Source organism: Trachypithecus francoisi, unplaced genomic scaffold (assembly GCF_009764315.1).
Source record: "Trachypithecus francoisi isolate TF-2019V2 unplaced genomic scaffold, Tfra_2.0 Lachesis_group0, whole genome shotgun sequence".
Lineage (NCBI taxonomy): Eukaryota > Metazoa > Chordata > Mammalia > Primates > Cercopithecidae > Trachypithecus > Trachypithecus francoisi.
In genome coordinates, this window is record NW_022681453.1 from 114,353,080 (window position 1) to 114,371,684 (window position 18,605).

General features: G+C 36.3%; 1 long non-coding RNA gene across 4 annotated transcripts in view; it reads left to right on the forward strand.

The window, feature by feature from the left end:
* Positions 1-18,354, forward strand: part of LOC117077058 — a 29,299-nt gene extending 10,945 nt beyond the window's left edge. The window contains exons 1-7 of one of the 4 annotated variants that reach the window (XR_004434650.1): positions 911-1,045; positions 3,595-3,678; positions 10,266-10,384; positions 12,583-12,725; positions 14,825-15,022; positions 17,225-17,286; positions 18,267-18,353. This is a non-coding gene — a long non-coding RNA (uncharacterized LOC117077058). Of the gene's footprint in view, positions 1-910; positions 1,046-3,594; positions 3,679-10,265; positions 10,385-12,582; positions 12,726-14,824; positions 15,023-17,224; positions 17,287-18,266 lie in introns of those variants that run through there. The other 3 variants (XR_004434665.1, XR_004434660.1, XR_004434654.1) reach the window with 3 other exon arrangements.
* The last annotated feature ends 251 nt before the right edge of the window (positions 18,355-18,605 follow it).

Below are 18,605 nucleotides of genomic sequence, written 5' to 3' on the forward strand. Positions count from 1 at the left end.
AGGGTTGAGTGGCATTCCAAAGTGAGTAAAATTGATTAAAGAATCTGACTTTTTAAGTCGTTTGCCACTAATCTGAGGAAATATAATAGGCTTGGGGAAAATCTCAGGAAAATTTAAGTTCCAGAATCATGCAGAGATTTTAAGAATGGCTATACGTGCCAGATCTGCAGCTGTAGCTCTACTAGGAATGATGTTCCAACATCAACATGAGGGCTGTACTCCTTGGTATCTTATAAGCGTGTGTGTGTGTGTGTGTGTGTGTGGTGTGTGTGTGTGTGTGTTGTCATGTATACTATTAGATGCCTTTTTCTAAGACACACAGTCTATGTAGACACCCTTACCTTTCAGGGGAATTTGTCTTAAGAGACCATTAGCCATAAAAATTTGCTTAGAACTATGAAAAGAGGTAAAAATCCTTCTAAAATCTACGGTATTATCTTTCTTGTAGGGGAAAACGTTATGCTTATAATTTGTTGTTTGTTGTGTTTTTTGTTTGTTTGTTTTCTGTTTCTTTGTTTGTTTTTTAGACGGAGTCTCTGTTGCCCAGCCTGGCATGCAGTGGCACTATCTCGGCTCACTGCAACCTCCGCCTTTCGGATTCAAGCAATTCTCCTGCCTCAGCCTCCCAAGTAGCTGTGATTACAGGCACACCCACCACCACACCCAGCAAATTTTTGTGTTTTTAGTAGAGACAGGGTTTCACCATGTTGGCCAGGCTGGTGTCGAACTTCTTACCTCCAGTGATTCCCCTCCCCCGGCCGCCTCGGCCTCCTAAAGTGCTGGGATTACAGGTGTGAGCCACTGCACCTGGCCTGTTGTCATTTTAAACAAGGATATTTACATTAAAAAACTATAAAACAGATATATATATGAACACTGTAAGCTTTTTATTTTATTCAGCTCCTCAGGTCAAAACACAAGTAGTCAAGAGATTTGTCCATCTAATTCATCATACTACTCTGCTCCAAGTGAGACCCACACTGGGTCAGCTCCATCAAGGAAAAGAACATTCCACCCACGTTTGGATTCTGGAATATCATCCTTGGTAAATTTTTTAATTAACTCTTTACCTGATGATAAGTTTATAGAACATATTTTATTTGATATTCAACGTTTTAAAATAAGTGTATTAGCTGTTTACCCCTACCCTTGTAATTGTGAGAGGAGAAATGAAAGGTTAACACTCTCAGTCCCAATTCAAAGAGTAAAAAAGAAAGAAGCTGGATTGGAGAAAGGAAGATCAAAAAGGAGGAGAAGATGAGTAGAAAAGATAATGACCGTTAAAACCAAAACGGCCCTCCTTCCTTTCTTCTGCTGAGTGCAAATTCTGTCTCTAGTCTGAGATTTACTTTCCTTTCTTTTTGGAATTTCCTTTGTCTGCAAGATAGATTTTTCTTTTCTGCCAAACTCACCACTTCTAAGACATTCTCTCTAAGCCATCTAACTGGAACCATACATGCTTCTTCCCCCTTCCCTTCATACATAATTATTCCAGGCATCCCACTGGCTTAAGGTGAGTTATTCAAATGTCTACCTACCAAATTACAGATAATTAGTTTTTCAAGCACAATTATCATGTTTTATTCAATTTTGTATCCCCGGTGTTTAAAGGAGTGCCTGACATATAATGTGGTAAAATATATATTTTTGAATAAAATGTGATGAAGCATGCTAGCATCAAAAAATATTTATTGAAGAATACATTAATCAATTGGCCCATCAGAATTTAAATAAAGAAAAATTGCAGGGCAAGACACAAATATTCGTTCTTCCTTTAGGAAGAAACAACTGTCACACAGCTGCACCACTCTGACAACCTTACACAGCAATAAATAAAAACATGCAGCAGCTCATTTTCCTACAATGTCAGAAGTTCCAAAGTCAACCACTTAGCTCCTTAAAAAATAAACAGGTTTTTGTATAAAAGTAGATATCTGGTGAAAAATGAAAACTTTCCTCTCAAATACAACTTTAGCTTAGAACAATTTTTCTTTTCCCAGCACAAGCCTCATAAAATAGAACAGAGTCAATGGGTATGGCAGTCCTAGGGAACTTAACTTCCAAGAAATTTTTATTCTATAATAGCAGCAAGAAAAGAAAAATTCCAAATGTACATAAGGTGTTGGGAAAGAGGCTTCCATAATTATATAAGCCGAACAGCTAAGAGTAAAAAAGATAATAGAAAAGATAAGGAATAAACAAGTGTACAAACAAACTCAGAATATTTAGTTTAAAAAATGTTAAGTATTTGGAACAAATACTCTGTTTTTAGAACAGAATTTGGCAAGTGCTGCCCCCAAATAAGTTGGACTATATTCCTTAATCATCTAAAATGTTTTGTGTTTATTTTTTTCCGAAAAGAATAGTACAAAAGGATGAGTTCATTCCTTGAAAGCACGTTAGCAAATCCTCAGAATATCTCCAAGAATTGCTCAAGCATAAGTTAACTTTTTAGTGTTACTGATACGAAGCTAGACAGCTTTTGTTACTGGTTCTATTTTTAAAATGAAGATATTGGGATATTTGTTGGAGCAAGGCCAAGGTCATTCAGTGAGTAAGTAATGCGGCTAAAACATTAAAGTTAAATTATTCTTAAAAAGCCAGCTCTTCTCAACATATTTTGGGGCAGCACTTGCCAAATTCTGTTCTAAAGAACAGAGTATTTGGTTAACATTTTTTAAACTAAATGTTCTGAGTTTGTTTGTACACGTGTTTAACTTTGGCTAACAGAAGAATGAATCTATGGTGTAAATATTTAACATAATATTCTTTTCAAGTAATATGCCTTTTGTTTGTGTTAACCTTGAAATAATCACAAGTTATATAAAACACTGGAATTTTGATTGATTACAACCTCAATGTTAGTAAACAATTAAAATTGCCCCAAATATGATCTTGGCACATGTTCTAGTCAGTAACATACTGTCCAGAACAAGATGGCTATACCTAAAATATTTCATTCAGTTTGAACAACACATTTTGAGAGCAATGTCAATAAGTTGAAACTTTTTCCAAGAATAACCACCAAAACATTTACTAATTTACAGACGATTATCTATCAGTAATAATTGAATGACTTTAGGAAGAGAATGACAACTATTATTAAACATTTAAAACAGTAATCATATGTGGAGGGATTCTCTGTGTAGCCTTAAAAAGACATAACTCGTACAATTGGAGCAAGTTAGAGGGATTATATAATAAACAGAGTCCATGTAATGAAGACATCTTAACAATTAGAACTGTTATAAATGGAATGAGACTGCTCATGGGATATTCAAAAATATTAAAGAATGATTTATATAAATTGGGCTAAAAGGGATCATGCATTGGGTACATATATTTATTCATGCTGTCATTTACCATCAAATGTAAATCAGTTGCAGGTATTGAGGATGCAAAGTTGAATAAAAACACATAATTTAGATTTGATAAGATGATTTCCATGAGCAAGCACACCATTAGATATTTGGAGTTCAATTTGGCTAGGTGTTTGGCATGGATTTACACTACTTTTACACACGGAAGTAAATGAACTACATATTGCCAGATGATAAAGTATTTCTCTTTTCTCTTGTTTTAAACTTCCATCAGATTCTTGTAAGTACCTCACTTGGAACAAGGTAGAACAACATGACATTCAAGGAAGTCAACTGCGTTGCCCAAGAGTAAGAGAAGGTAAAAGAATGAATGTGTACCTTTTTCATGTATATCCTCTGAGTAGAATTTTTTGTGGATTAAAATACATTATTTGAAGAAAAAAAAAGGACGTCATTTGGAGGTAAAATTTTCCTTTTTCAAGACCATAGAATTGTTGATATGTAAAGCCACCTTTGAAAGCATATTCTTTTTTTTTTTTTTTTTTTTTTTTTGAGACGGAGTCTCGCTCTGTCGCCCAGGCTGGAGTGCCGTGGCCGGATCTCAGCTCACTGCAAGCTCCGCCTCCCGGTTTACGCCATTCTCTCGCCTCAGCCTCCGAGTAGCTGGGACTACAGGCGCCCGCCATCTCGCCGGCTAATTTTTTGTATATTTTAGTAGAGACGGGGTTTCACCGTGTTAGCCAGGATGGTCTCGATCTCCTGACCTCGTGATCCGCCCGTCTCGGCCTCCCAAAGTGCTGGGATTACAGGGAAGCATATTCTTATAACTGATTATATAGATAACTAACATTCAGTATTAATATTGGAAAAAGATTGAAAGATAAAGAAGAACCTGTCACTGACTATCCAGAATAACCACTGTGACTTTTATTTCCATTTACTCTTTTACTGTAAAATATATACACACATACATATATGTATTTTTTTATTTCTTCTTGTTTTTCTCACTTAACAGAATGATATTGTCAGCATTTCTTCCATGTCATTAATTACCCAAAATATACTTTTTAAAGCTTGCATAACTTTCCATCATATCATTAAATGTATTTAATCAATAATCTTTGTTGGAAATTTAGTTTATTTACTATTTTTTATGATAATGAATAATACTGTCATTTCAATTGATGACTTTAAGTTGACTTAATTCTATATATTTTTTTCCAACAGCATCAAAATAGAATCTAAATGCATTAGTCAGGGTTCTCCAGATAAATGGAACCAATAAAATACACCTCTCTCTGTCTCTCAGTATTTACATCTCTATATATACATCTATATATCAAGATATATATATATATAAAGAGATAGATAGATAGAGGGATAAGACTTATTATAGGAATCACATGATTATAGAGACTGAGAATTCCTACAATATGCCGTCTGTAAGCTGGAGAAACAGGGAGGCCAGTGGAATAATTTGGTCTGTATCTGAAGATCTGAAAATCAGGAGAGATGATAGTGTCACTCCATCAGGGTCCATCAGGGGCCTCAATGGGTTACATGATGCCTGCCCACATTGGTGAGGGCAAATCATTGCTCAGCCTGCTGATTCAAATGCTCATCTCTTCCAGAAATGTCCTCTCAGGCTGTGATGGATAAATTTAATTTAATGCAATGTTAAATTGATTGCATTAAAGGATAACTCGATAAACTGGTAAAGCATTATTTCTGGGAATGTCTGTAAGGTCATTTCTGGAAGAGATTGGCATTTGAATCAGTGGATTGAGTAAGGAAGATCTGCCCTCACCCAGTGTGGGTGGGCACTATCTAAGTGTTTAAGGACCTAGGGAGAGCAAAAATGCAGAGAAACAATGAATTTACTTTCTCTTTTGGAGTTTGGGACACTGATCTTCTCCTGGCCTTGGACATAAGAACTCGAAGGTCTCTGGCTTTGGGACTCTAGGACTTGTATCAGCAGGCTGCCAGATTCTCAGGCATTCTCGGGTGTTCATCCTCAGACTGAGTGACACCATCAGCTCTCCGGGTTCTTAGACCTTCAGACTCAGACTGAGTTATACCACTGGCTTCATGGGTTCTCCAGCCTGCAGACAGCATATGGTGGGACATCTCAGCCTCCATCATTACGTTAGCCAATTCCCATAATGATCGCCCTTTCATCTGTCTATCTATCTATCTATCTATCTATCTATCTATCTATCTCATATTGATTCTGTTTCTCAGGAGAACCCTGACTAATACACAGACATACCGGGAGTAATGTTTCACCTGTTATCTGGATATCCCTTAATTCAGTCAAGTTGATATCTAAAATTAACCATCACACTGAATAAACCAGGTAGTCTCATTTTACATTTTCACACAGCACTTTAAATTTGGTGGAATAACTATGTTTTGCTATTACTATTTTATTCTATCAGGTTTTACAAGGGTAATAGTATAACAATCTGAATAACTGCCATCTGCAGTCCTTGATATACATAATGTTTGATTTCAATAAGCAGCTTTCAATAGATTATAAATTCTGTAAGAACAGAGGCCATGCATTTCTCATGTATTTTTTTGCATCCACAAAAGCCAACGAAATAATATTAGACATAATTCCTGCTTCAGTGAGTGTTTAGTCTCTAGGAAACATCAGATCTTGGCTATCTTCCATCTATATTAGCAGACTTGCAGTAATATTGTATATTGCACAATTTTACTGTTGATTTAGGAAAAGTGGCTTTAGGTCTATTCATCTGCTCATTTTCCCTCTCTGTGGACCCCCACATGATACTTATCTTCTTTCACTCAAACTCAGTTGGCAAAGGAAGGGGAACTAAAATAGCGTAATTTTCTTATACGTTGAGTAAAATATGTTCTTATGCTTTAACTCTGTCAGTTGTATTTGCAGCCAAGCACTGACTCCTATTTTTAAAATGAGAGTAGATAGTACTACTAGGGATAAATTAGAGTTGTCCTTTCAGGACCTTGGGAAGATTTTTTTTTTCCCAAGAGTGAGAAATTGTGAAGAATTAGGAAGGAAAGACCCCAAGAAAAGTGGTGGCTGAGTGTGTCACATGTATCAGGAGTCCTCCAGCAAAAGGAAGAGAGAGCTACGTCACAGGCTAAAGCGGGAAGGATTTAATTTAGTCCTTAAGCTTTAGTGTGTGAACAAATCATCTTGAGGTGCATGAAAAGTCAGATTCCTGGGTCCTACTCCCACAGAATCTGTTGTAAGGGATGGGGCCCAGAATCCAGATTTGTAAAATATTATCACAGGGAATTCTGTTGTAGATGATTTAAAGGCTATACTATGAGAAACACTGGTTTAAGAGGCATGAGGAGAGGGAGAGAAGAAATAAATTTGAATAGAAAGTGAATAGATTGATAAGTAAAAATGCTGACATGAGTGTGTGAGTGCAGGGGCAGGTGGTTGATAATTGTGGCAGCCATAATGAGGCAAAAAGAAATCGTATTCTGAGCACAAGTGCTGGATCGGGGTTTAGAGAGAACTCCAGAAATTGGAGATGACGAGAAAACAAAATGTGAGGGTAAACTGAAAATGAGCTTGTGTAGAGAATGTCCAAAGGTCTCCTTCTCTCCCCGACTTAAGTGGCCAGGTTATGTGCTGAGGCCATCACTCAGCAAAACCAATCCAACGTAATGACCATGGTGGCCATTCATGCAGAGGACATCATTGCTCTGCAGAGATAAAATCACATTTTCCTTCTATAGATCATTAACAACACCCAATCTCTTGTAAGTGACTAGTCATAAAAGGACCAGAGCATGATCTAGGGGATGGAAAACATACGAAAAAATCCCCTCACCTCAAACCAGGGAGAAATAGATGTCCCTCCTTCATTGCTCTTAATTTTGTTTAAGTGTATTTTGTGACATGGAGAACAAATGCTTTTCAAAAGTACTTTGAGAAGAATAACCCTCCTTCCAGATTAGATCTGGAAACACCCATCAAAGCTACTTCAGTTTATCTCAATTGCCTCAATTGTACATTCAGGAAGAGCTCATAAGACAAGAAAGGTTATCTGGTGTGTGATAAGCAGCAATTGCCTAAGGCTTCGATTTCCAGATCAAGACTGACTTAAATTTTCACAATTAAATAAAGCAAAAGAGTAAACTGCTGGCAGAATTCTTTTAACGAATAAATTCTTTCCATTAAAAAATATCCCCGGAAGTTAATTCAGTGACTGCTATTATGTGCTACAAATCCAGTGAGAGGACAAAGGACAAGCTGAGAGGGAGCAAGTGAAAGTCAACATCCCTGAACTGTCAGATATTCCAGACTGTAGTTCAGCCTCTAAGATATATCTTCAATTACCAACCAAGTCTGAGAAAAAAAAAGAAAAATCCAATTTAATTCAACTCCTCACAGTGGAAGTGAACTTTGGCCTCCAACTTCAAAGAATGCTTTGAAAGCTACTTTAAAAAGAAATAATTAAAAGAGCAGAAGATCAATAGCCCTCAAACAAACAATACAGAGAAGAGTTTAATAACTCTGGGTTATCTAGTACACAGAGAAAACTGCCAAATTTGAAGTGGGGGTAGGTGAAAGACAATACAGCCTGAGGGTCTCCCTGCTCAATTAGGTGATTGCTCCAGTTTTCTACCTCTACGATTTTTAAATCCAACCACCCTCATCAATGAAGAAGAACATTTCCTAACATAAGGATATTTTATTTGTAAGTCGGTTGAAATACTGCCTCATTCTGGGTCAAAGGATTTCCTGGGTGGTAACAGCAGATTTCATTATGAGAGAAATGACTGAAAGAGAAGTCTACACCCTGGCCTACACCTGCCCCTGGTATAAGAACTGATGTTTGTGTCGAAATAATAAAATATTGGATTCTCATATTGCCTTCCATAAACTCTTCACAAATGAACTTATTACTTTTTATCATAGTCCACAAAAGCACACAGGCCACAAAAGCAAAGTTTGTTTTTGATGTCCTCAGTGTCCTTTTTCTTTATTGTTTTACCTTTGGAATGAGGGGAGTCACCCATTCCAGAAAAACAGAGTGGGAAAAGTGCATGCAAATGGTACCAGGTGTGACTCATAGAAATGCATCATGATAGAGCTGGTAGGAAATTGAAGTAATTTAGTGTAGGGTTGCTTTCAGGGGCCTGGTTGACATCATATCAGAGTGAAGTTTGCCTGGGGAAGCACAATAGAGAGTGTAGGGGCCTATGGCAATAAAAAAGCCTATATTATCCTTAAAGTACTAGAAATCAGTATTCTTATAAAGCGCCATGCATGCCAAACCAACATGTTTTCTCACCAAATTCAGTTTATGGTCAGCACTTGATTTAGGCCTTCCCCCTATTTTTTGCAGACATGAAAAACTGAGATCAGGATATTAAAATTAGTCATCTGGAGTCCCACATTTATCTACCAGCCAACTCCAGACTGGAAACAGGACATTCTTTCCCTAACCCTCAAAGTTTTGTGCAAACCTTATTTGGAGGATAATGTTGGAAAACGGTGAGAAATGAGTTTGGAAATGGAAGTTGAGATAAGATTATGGAAAACCTTATCTGACAAGCTAGGATTTGTAGGCAAGAAGACATTGCCGAAATGTTTTGAGTAGTGAGTGCTGGAGTAAAAGCTGTGTTTCAGGAAGGTTGTATGGTAATGTGTGTCATTTATATTGGAGGAGAGAACATCACAAGCAAGAAGATTCAAGAGAAAGTAATTACAGTTTAAGTAGGAAGACATGAGAACCTGGACATTGAAAAGGAAGAGACAGATTCTCAAAGGGAAAACTGCTAGGATAAGGTGACTAACTGAATTGAGACACAAAGGAGAAAGAAAATCAGGAATGACTTCACAATTCCCAAAGAGAAAATTATATGACGATTAAATCACTATACTAGAGATTGTTCTCACTTGACTGGGCTAGAAATATTTCTGTATGGTTAAAAGTTAACTGTAGGCCAGTAGCGGTGGCTGGTCTGTAATTCCAGCACTTTGGGAGGCTGAGGTGGGCGGATCACGAGGTCAGGAATTCGAGACCAGCCTGACCAACATGGTGAAACCCCGTCAGGAGATCGAGACCATCTTGGCTAACACGGTGAAACCCCGTCTCTACTAAAAAAAATACAAAAAAAAAAAAAAAACTAGCCAGGCGTGGTGGCGGGTGCCTGTAGTCCCAGCTACTTGGGAGGCTGAGGCAGGAGAATGGCGGAACCCGGGAGTCGGAGCTTGCAGTGAGCAGAGATGGCGCCACTGCACTCCAGCCTGGGCGACAGAGTGAGGCTCCATCAAAAAAGAAAAAAAAAAAAAGAACAATTTAAATAATCTATAACCTAATAACCTTATAACCTGTATTATAGCCTTAATATAGTTTTTAAAAAACTTTCCTTTGCTTTTTAAACAAAGAAGATGAAAAAGAAATAAAGTTGCTGATTTGTTTCATATTTCTCCTTTTTTGTATCACTCATCTTGTTTTGAGAGGGCTCGGTAGTAAGCCCTTTACACACATCCACAGGTTTCTATAGCAGAAGGATAATGAGAAAACTGAGTGGTTTAGATATTTAATAGCCTTATTTTGATTAATTTATTATGGTCATAACTGTGAATCTGATTTAGTGTTGTCAAATAAGACGTATAGCTCAATTTTCCTTAGAAGATATGAGAGGAAAGTTAGTTGGCAAAATTTAAAAAAATAATTTTCATATTAGAAAATGAAAAATGTGGTGAAGTCCTGGATCTTTCCCTGTCTCCAATCTTTCCCCCAACCAGGTTAGGGAGACAGGAGTCGGTTAAATCATTTTACTACTGCTCACAAGGTGTGGGTCAAATCATTCTTTCCCCAGTTGTGATATCTAGTGGGAGTTTCAAACAACTGGCCAAATAGCAAGTGAAGATGGCAGTCCTGCCCCCTAAACATACTTCCAAAATCTTACCTTGTGGTTCTTATCCAGGACCCTCTGAAGAAGAGCAACTTTTCAAACAGGTAGAGTGTACCTTGCCCCCAAAGAAAAGAGTTCTTGAAAAAAACAAATGGGAAACATGGCTACAAGAAAACTGGGAAGACTGCCGGGTAAGAACTTTTATTTTTATTTTTTTTAAAGCCTGTTTTTCCATTGATTAAATTGTGACATCTTTTTTTTTTTTTTTTTTAAGGGCATAAATAACACAACTTTTAGCATGTCTTCACAGCTTTCTGTAAAACTCCCAGTGTTTGGGCTTCTCTGTTTCTCTTTCCCCCTTCTTTTCATCATAATATGTTACATATTTTCTAACCTTCATTTTAACCTGATATTGCTGAACTTTGAGAGGAAGTTTAAAATATTTGAGAAGAACAAAATTATTGTTAATAATAAAAAAAGTCAAATGTTGAACAATAATCCATATCAATGAGTTTATGATGCAATCTGGAATCCTTTGAACAATGATCAGGATGAAACTTTTGAGCAGCCAGCTCAAACAAAGCTATGCTGGAATAAATCAAATTTTTCACCAGTGAGGGAACCGGATTTTCATTTCTTGTTGCTGAAAATCACCCTGCTGACTGAGCCACTAGCACTGAAACTTCCCCTGCAGTTAGTCAACCTGACCACTACAAAGCTGTGGGGCTGTGACTCAAGCTTCTAACTCCAGTTGGATCAAGTCATGCTTAGGCAGAGGACTGAAGATTTAACTGGGACAAGTGTTTCTGGCAATAAAAAAAAAGTCAACTTCCTCACAACAGAGTGAGAGGCTAATATTTTTGTATATTAAAGGAATAAAATAATGCTTGAAAAGTTTAAGAAGTCTTCCAGAAATGAAACAGAGCCTAAAACTCCTTGTTGAGGACTCCTGACACCTCCTTTGCTTCACAGACTTATATACCATAGATTTATGAAATTACGGAATGAGAAGGAGCTTCACAGAGGATCTGGTTTAAATTTCTTATTTTCAGAAAGAAAAAGGAAGTCCAGGAAGAGAACTGGCTTGCTCAAAGTTATGCAATTTTTCAGGGAAAGATAAGAAAATAGAATACCATGTCCCAGTATGGTTCTTTCTTTTCAAATTAAAGTTATTAATATATAATGAATGGATACAATCTAGTACAAATGTAAACAACACACCCACTTATTTTTTTAAAAATTTAAACAATACACCTAAGGCTTTGACGTCCATTCCCAGACTCTCTTTAGGAGAAGTCATTTTGGTGTTTATACTCATTCCTTCTTTATACTTGCAATTTTAACCTTGGGTATACTTTAAAGTCAATGGAGCCTTGCTAATAAACTATCATAGAAGAATCAATTATCCTTTCAATAACTATACTGTAAGAGAATGGCTAATTAAACTCTAAAGTATCATAGAAAACTTAGTTGGGAAATAGTGGTAAATTTTTTTAAAAACTTTTCTGAGGAGATGATTTTAATGTAGGTGATACACATAAACTTTTACCATTTCTCAAGTTTTATTTTAAAATAAAGACCTTGTATGCTTTTGGAAAATAGATTTTCAAGTATCACATTTTATAAAGTATAATATATAAAAATATCAAGATGTTACTAATCTTTCTAAATACAATGTCTGTATTTCCTTAAAAACAGCAAATTATTTGGCCTCAAATTTTTTAAAAAGGGATTGTCATTCTATTCAATATTTTTATTGACAGAAATTGATGGCAAAATATGGAAATAAAAAAATTAAGTTGACTTTTAGGAATGCAGTTTAGAAGAGCAATGCAACCACTGAGAGTGATAGCAATGTATTTTACACCAAAGTTGACTGCTGTTTAAAGTGAAAATAAAATATTCACTATCTTTGAAGCACACCAAGTCATTTTTAGATATGTATCTCTAGTTACTTTAAACAAAATCATAGTTTTCGTCTTCCAAATGATGTTATCTTACTCTAAAAATTTTATAAATGTGATTTCTGAGAATTTCCAAGTGAGGCTAATGATTACTGATCAAGTAAAGCAGTCAGAAGTTTATCCCTTCTATTCTACACCCCTAGAAAATCTCAGAATCTGCTTGAGAATCCTGTCCTTCTTCCTCCATACACCGGTGGAACCCTCCCAAACCCTGTATGCTGCTCAGTAATTCTGATCAAGATCTTCATCCTCCCTAACTTGAAAATTGCTACAACATAATTGTGTTTGGATGTATAAGTACTCTGGAGGACAAAAAAAAAAAAGGTTAAAAACTACTGGTATAATTAATATACACAATATATTTTAAATGAATAACTAAAGCTGACAAAAACCTTACTTTTTTCTCTTTATTTGTTTTTCCTCAGAATTTGAACATTTCATTTCAGGATTTGGGGGATCCTTACTAAGTTGAAAATTTTAACAGAATTCTTAGAAGACTAATTCGAGTTGAAACCCTCTGGTTAGTGGATAATTCACTGGTGGACTTAAGTGTCAGAAGATTGCCAAGGTATCTGCTCTGTAGCATGTCTAGTTAACAGGTTAAAGTTAAGTCTTTTCTATTTGGATATATGTGATCATCGGCTGTACATACTGCACCTGGCCCCATGTGGTCAGGTCTTAAAGGTGACACTTTGCACTAAAGTGGCACATACAGCAAGGCCAAAAGAGAAATTTATATATCAAAATGTCATACTTTAGAGGGAAACATCTGTTTTTTTCAAATTAATATTTTATTACCAATTTTTAGGAAAGTTATTTGTATGAGTAGAAAAATTTGCCGTTTTCATTGTGATATAAACTAGAAAATGCAATTACATGACATATACATTATGGTTTAAGAAATTAATTTTTAGTTAGTCATATTTGTTGAACACCTATGGGGAAAGACTTTACAAGGTAGTTGACAATAGTAGCCTTTAGGGTAACATTCTGTTATTGGAGCGGAGGCTGGTTATCAGATTAAGGACAGAAATAAACTAAAAATAAAAATATATATATAGACTCTTTGGTCTCTCAAGGATTCCAAACTCATATTGTTAAAAATAATCTCTTTCTACTCAGGGATTGCTAGAGAAACCTTTTTACAGGGAGCTGCTATTTGCTTCAGCAGGCAGAATGGGTAGGTGGAGTGAGCTTTGGTGGCAGTGAGAGGGGCCAACAGAGCTCCTCAGGAGTGAATTAGATGAAGGAAATTGAGCATCCACAAAAAAGAAGGGCAATTTCTAGAACAGGTTAAGATACAATTCTGAGCATGGGCTGAGAGAAGGTCACAGAAAAAAAATCATGATAGCTGTACACAAGAGGGAAACAGTCTGGCAGACAGGAAGTGCCAAGACAGAGAAAGTTGTGTCACCACCCACTTGCTTTGCCCCCCTTCTCTCCCCTAACATTTCCTATCGACTGGGGCAATCTGTGATGTGGTGAATCTGAGATACTGAGAGGATAAAAGGATACCTATGAAAAAGTGAGAGCATGACTGGTAAACAAGAAAATAACAGATTTCAGAGGAGAATGGGGAGAGAGGCACGGGGGTAGGAACTTCTTGGGCTGGTTTTTCAATGAGAAATTGTCATAGTACTGAAGTGATCCTGAAGTCTGTATGAATTCTGGAAATAAGCAGAAGCCAAAAGTTATCAAAGATAAGATGAGATCTATATAAAATATACATACGGAGAGGGACTGAAAGGAAAGAAGAAAAATAAAAATAATAGATTCAAAAAAATTACAGTGAAATCTGGGTGGTTCCAAGGGATTTTTTTTCCCCTAATGCTTCTGTGTTGCAGTTCTCTCTTTACAGTACCCTCTTTCCCATTAGCAATGACCATTTATCAAGTGTCTTTGTGGGGCCCAAGGCCCATAAATATATACCCTGTATTTATCTCATAATATTAAATCCTAACTTATACATAAAGGAAGTTTTCCTTAAGGCAAGATGTCAGTGACAGATTTTGAATTATTTTCTCTATTTGCCCAGTCTTGTACAGTTATAGTTTTAAGGCAAACACATTGAGAAGCATTATCTATCAGGAAAATGTATAAATTTAAATGCCTAATATATTTTACTGTTTCTAAGGATACTTTAGTTTTCTTTTATATTAAAAATGTCTCTTTTATGATTTAAAATGCTATTTTCTCAACATAGAGGTTTTTAAATTACAGAAAGGTAGTAAGAAAAATAACTACAATCTCACTACTTAGAAACAGTATTTTTCACAAGTTGTTATTTTTGTGTGTGTCCACTTTTATATTGCTGAGATGATATGCAGCTATTCATCCTTTTATTTAAGACATATCAAGAATCCACCATGGGCCAAGTCAGGTACCAAGCACATTCATTGGAAAAGAAAACAGATTCCTGTGCTCCACAAACTTATGGTCTCATGTATCTTACTTATTTTCTCTTAATATTCTAATATAAATATTTCTAATTTTCTTAGGAAACCATATTTGTCACATAGTTTGCATGTGACCATCATGACAGTAACATCACTGTTACTCTATTGATGGGTTATTGCCTACATAAGGCATGCTAGTGCTATGTTAGATTTGGTAGTTAACCATTCTCTTTAGGAGACAAGTAACAAGATGTTTCTCTTTTGTATCCAGCTGCAGAATTTTAAATATGAGAAAAAACCATCTCACATCTTTCAAACAATTACCAAAGATACCTCAGATACAGCATTTATCCTTGGCCGAAAACCACATTGAGACTCTTACTGGACTCTCCAGTTTACGGTGCACTCCACTGGAATCCCTTATTCTCAAGAGGAACCCTTGTGAATTCCACCAAAATTACAGGAAGCGGTAAGGCCCCAGACACCCTAAGTCACCTTCTGTACTTCATTGAATATTATACTTTTAACTGTATTTTAAAATATTGTTCCTCTCTTGCTCAAATTTACCCAGCAAATAGTTATAGAATCTGCACTATGTTGAACACTTCATGCTTCTGATCTCGTCTAAAGACTTTTGAACTGATCTTTCTTTATCTTTTTAAAAATTTATCTTAATACACTCTTTTCTCTTGGTTAATTTATAGTTGCTATACAGATTTTTAGGCTCCTTCTGTAATGACTTTACCTATACAAAGATGTTTAATTTTAGGCTTTCAAATTCCACACATTTTCTCCCACATGCTTAATAGATATGATATCTTTTAAAAAATTATACATATATATTTTTTATTAAGTTGCATGTGACAACTTTATAAATGGTTTAGTCTCTGGTATTACTTTCACTCTTTGGGCCCCAGGGCCAACATTAAGTGAATACAAAGAACTCAGTTTACTCCAGTGGTCGAAAGAGCTCAAAAACCAGCCAAGAAGAAACCATTTTTATTACTTTGTCACAACTGAGAACATTCCCAATGATAATAATGAAATCTAAACCTTGAAGTGTGCACCCAGTAATATGCCCATCTATTTTTCTCCAGCTAATTCTCAGTACCACTAATTATTGTATTTATGGGAATTAAAAGGATAAAAACAAGCAAATGAATTCTACAGCCTGTATTTGCACCCATGACTGAGGTCATCTCCCCTCCCAGGCAAATCTGTCAAACAAAGAGTTAGATCATCTCCAGGGTCTATTTCTATTCTACGATTACAATCTTTTGCTTACTTTCATTTCAGTAAAAGACATAGTTTTCACCATCTTCTTTCCTCACGCTGCTCTTCTCCCATGAACAGCAACTGTATTCTAGAAGCCTATATGATGTTAGACTCTTCAATGCCTCATGTACAATGAAAATCTGTCAAAACAGAAATTCTAATCTCTGTTGTTACATAAATCTCATTACTGCAGTTGTCGCCCCATGACTGTAGTCTGGAAGCAAAATTTCATGTCTGTGATAATAGATTCTTAAATTGCTTTCACGTAACAGTGAAAACTAGCAGCACAGTTGCTACAATATTGAGCTAATATTTAACCATAATAATATTTGGAGGTTTGGCCGGGCGCGGTGGCTCAAGCCTGTAATCCCAGCACTTTGGGAGGCCGAGACGGGCGGATCACGAGGTCAGGAGATCGAGACCATGCTGGCTAACACGGTGAAACCCCGTCTCTACTAAAAAATACAAAAAAAAAAAACCTAGCCGGGCGAGGTGGCCGGCGCCTGTAGTCCCAGCTACTCGGGAGGTTGAGGCAGGAGAATGGCGTAAACCCGGGAGGCGGAGCTTGTAGTGAGCTGAGATCCGGCCACTGCACGCCAGCCTGGGCGACAGAGCGAGACTCCGTCTCAAAAAAAAAAAAATAATAATAATCATAATAATATTTGAAGGTTTAACATTATATTTCCTATAATTAGAGGAGGTTTAGCTGGACATTTCAACATCATTCATAAGAAAGCACATTCCTAGTCATAAGGTTAATTTAATAGTATTGTATTTCAGTTTTGTTAATTCATATGTGGGGTTTTATAAAGCATTTTGGTCCCAACTCAGCTTCTTACCTCTCTTCAAAGAATGCCTTACAATAATAGTATTAAGATGAATTGTCTGAAATCAGATATGCCCTGAGGACTTACTATAATTCTGTCTACAAAATTCATGATGTGGTATAGAGTTATGTAGGAATGAGGGATATAATGAGGTTCTTCTGTTTTTCCAGTATTAACTGTATTGGATTGAGTCCAAGGTATACATATGCTGACTTTCAAGTTAGAAAAAGCCAGGTTATATTAACTTAGGTAGTGCAGGGTTGTGTTGAACAGAATGATGGAGTCATTTTAAAGTATGAGGAAAAGGTTTAAGCATCCACTCATGCTAAGGAACTAAGCTGGAGTCAGAAGTTCACTCAAATATGGGTTCAGTCAAACCCAGCCAAAAATCTGCACCTTGAAGATTATAATAGCTTTAATTTTGTCACTGGGTATCTGTGTTGAGGATTTGGGCCAGAGCTTCAGGTGACTCTTTTTACACACCACGCTCAGAATTATTTAAATTACAAGCTTTTCTTGACCATTATCACCTAGGATTGTGACTGCTTTCCCTTCCTCCTTTGTTTCAGATCCTCCAATAAGAAGACAGCACAATTTAAAAGAGAGAGGACTTAATGATAGAACTGACAGTGTAAGTCCCAGTAGGTTAGAAGGTGGCCCCATTTCTGGGACACCTACAGGCAAACTTCTCTCTCATTCTCCAGGAGTCAAACATTGTATTAGTTCATTATTGCTTGACTTAAAAAATCAGTGGCTAGAAATTCTTGCCAGCTAAGTATTAATTTTGAAGCCAGAAGACATAGATTTTAATATTTGCTTCATCACCTACAGTCCTTATGATTTGGATAAGTTACTTTAAATGAGGGATAAAAACCAATCTGACAGAGTTGTTGTGAGGATTAAAAGAGATGCACAGGAAGCAATTAATGTTAAGAAAATCATGCAGCCAATGGGGGCTTTCAAGGAGGTCAGCACCATCGTTAGTTGACTTGGTATATCTGCTAAGAGGTTTCCGTATCTTTCATGCAAGCAAATTCAAATGCCATCGATTCCCCCCAGCCTGAGCCCTCAGAATTCCCACATCTAGAAAACCTGTCATTCTAAAGAAAATGCTGCTTTTTAATGCCGCTATGTTTATGATCACTGTTAACTGGATTGAACTGAAGGATCTGTTTCTGAACATAGAAGTGACTCCCTGAATTTGAAATACGAGCTTTAGAAGTGCTCTCTTTCAGGAAAAAAATAACAGCACAATATTATTTCCCACTCCCTCTTTTATATTTATCAGCCAGAATTCTTCTTTAACTATCACTGAATATCGTGGGCTTACTTTACTTTCTCTCTCTTTCTAAACTTTTAACTTTATAATAAGCACATATATCATGATCTCATTCTGTCTCTCATGTGTAGTTGGCTAAATCCACTCATTGATTTTTTTTCCCTTATAAGACTGCAAAAACTGGAATGAAACTCTCTTATAAAAACAGATTGTAGATAGTCCTACTTCTCTGATCAATATTTACCACCTCCTGAAAGATCTATTAGATCCCTGAAAGGGTAAGCTATGGCAATATCATCAGGTCAACTAAAATGAGTAATATTTTATTTTAGATCCACTGCAAAGATAAAGAACACAGAATGAAGTGATAGCCATTCATCTTCCTTATAACAGTAGCAAAGTCCATTCACTTATAAAGAGAATAAGTGAAATAAAATGCTTTTGTTCAATATAGTGTGTTTTTTTGTTTGTTTGTTTTTTAACTTTTGCTTTAGAGTATTCTCCTGTTTGCCAAACTTAAAAATGCTGGATGAAATCTTGAAGCTACCAGAAGATTGCTCATCACCAGAAACCAATATTTTTTCAAAAATATGTCTTGTATCCTAATGCAGTCTGTATAGAAAGAAAGCAATCATCATTGTTGGTAATAGCTAATAAACACAGGAAATGCA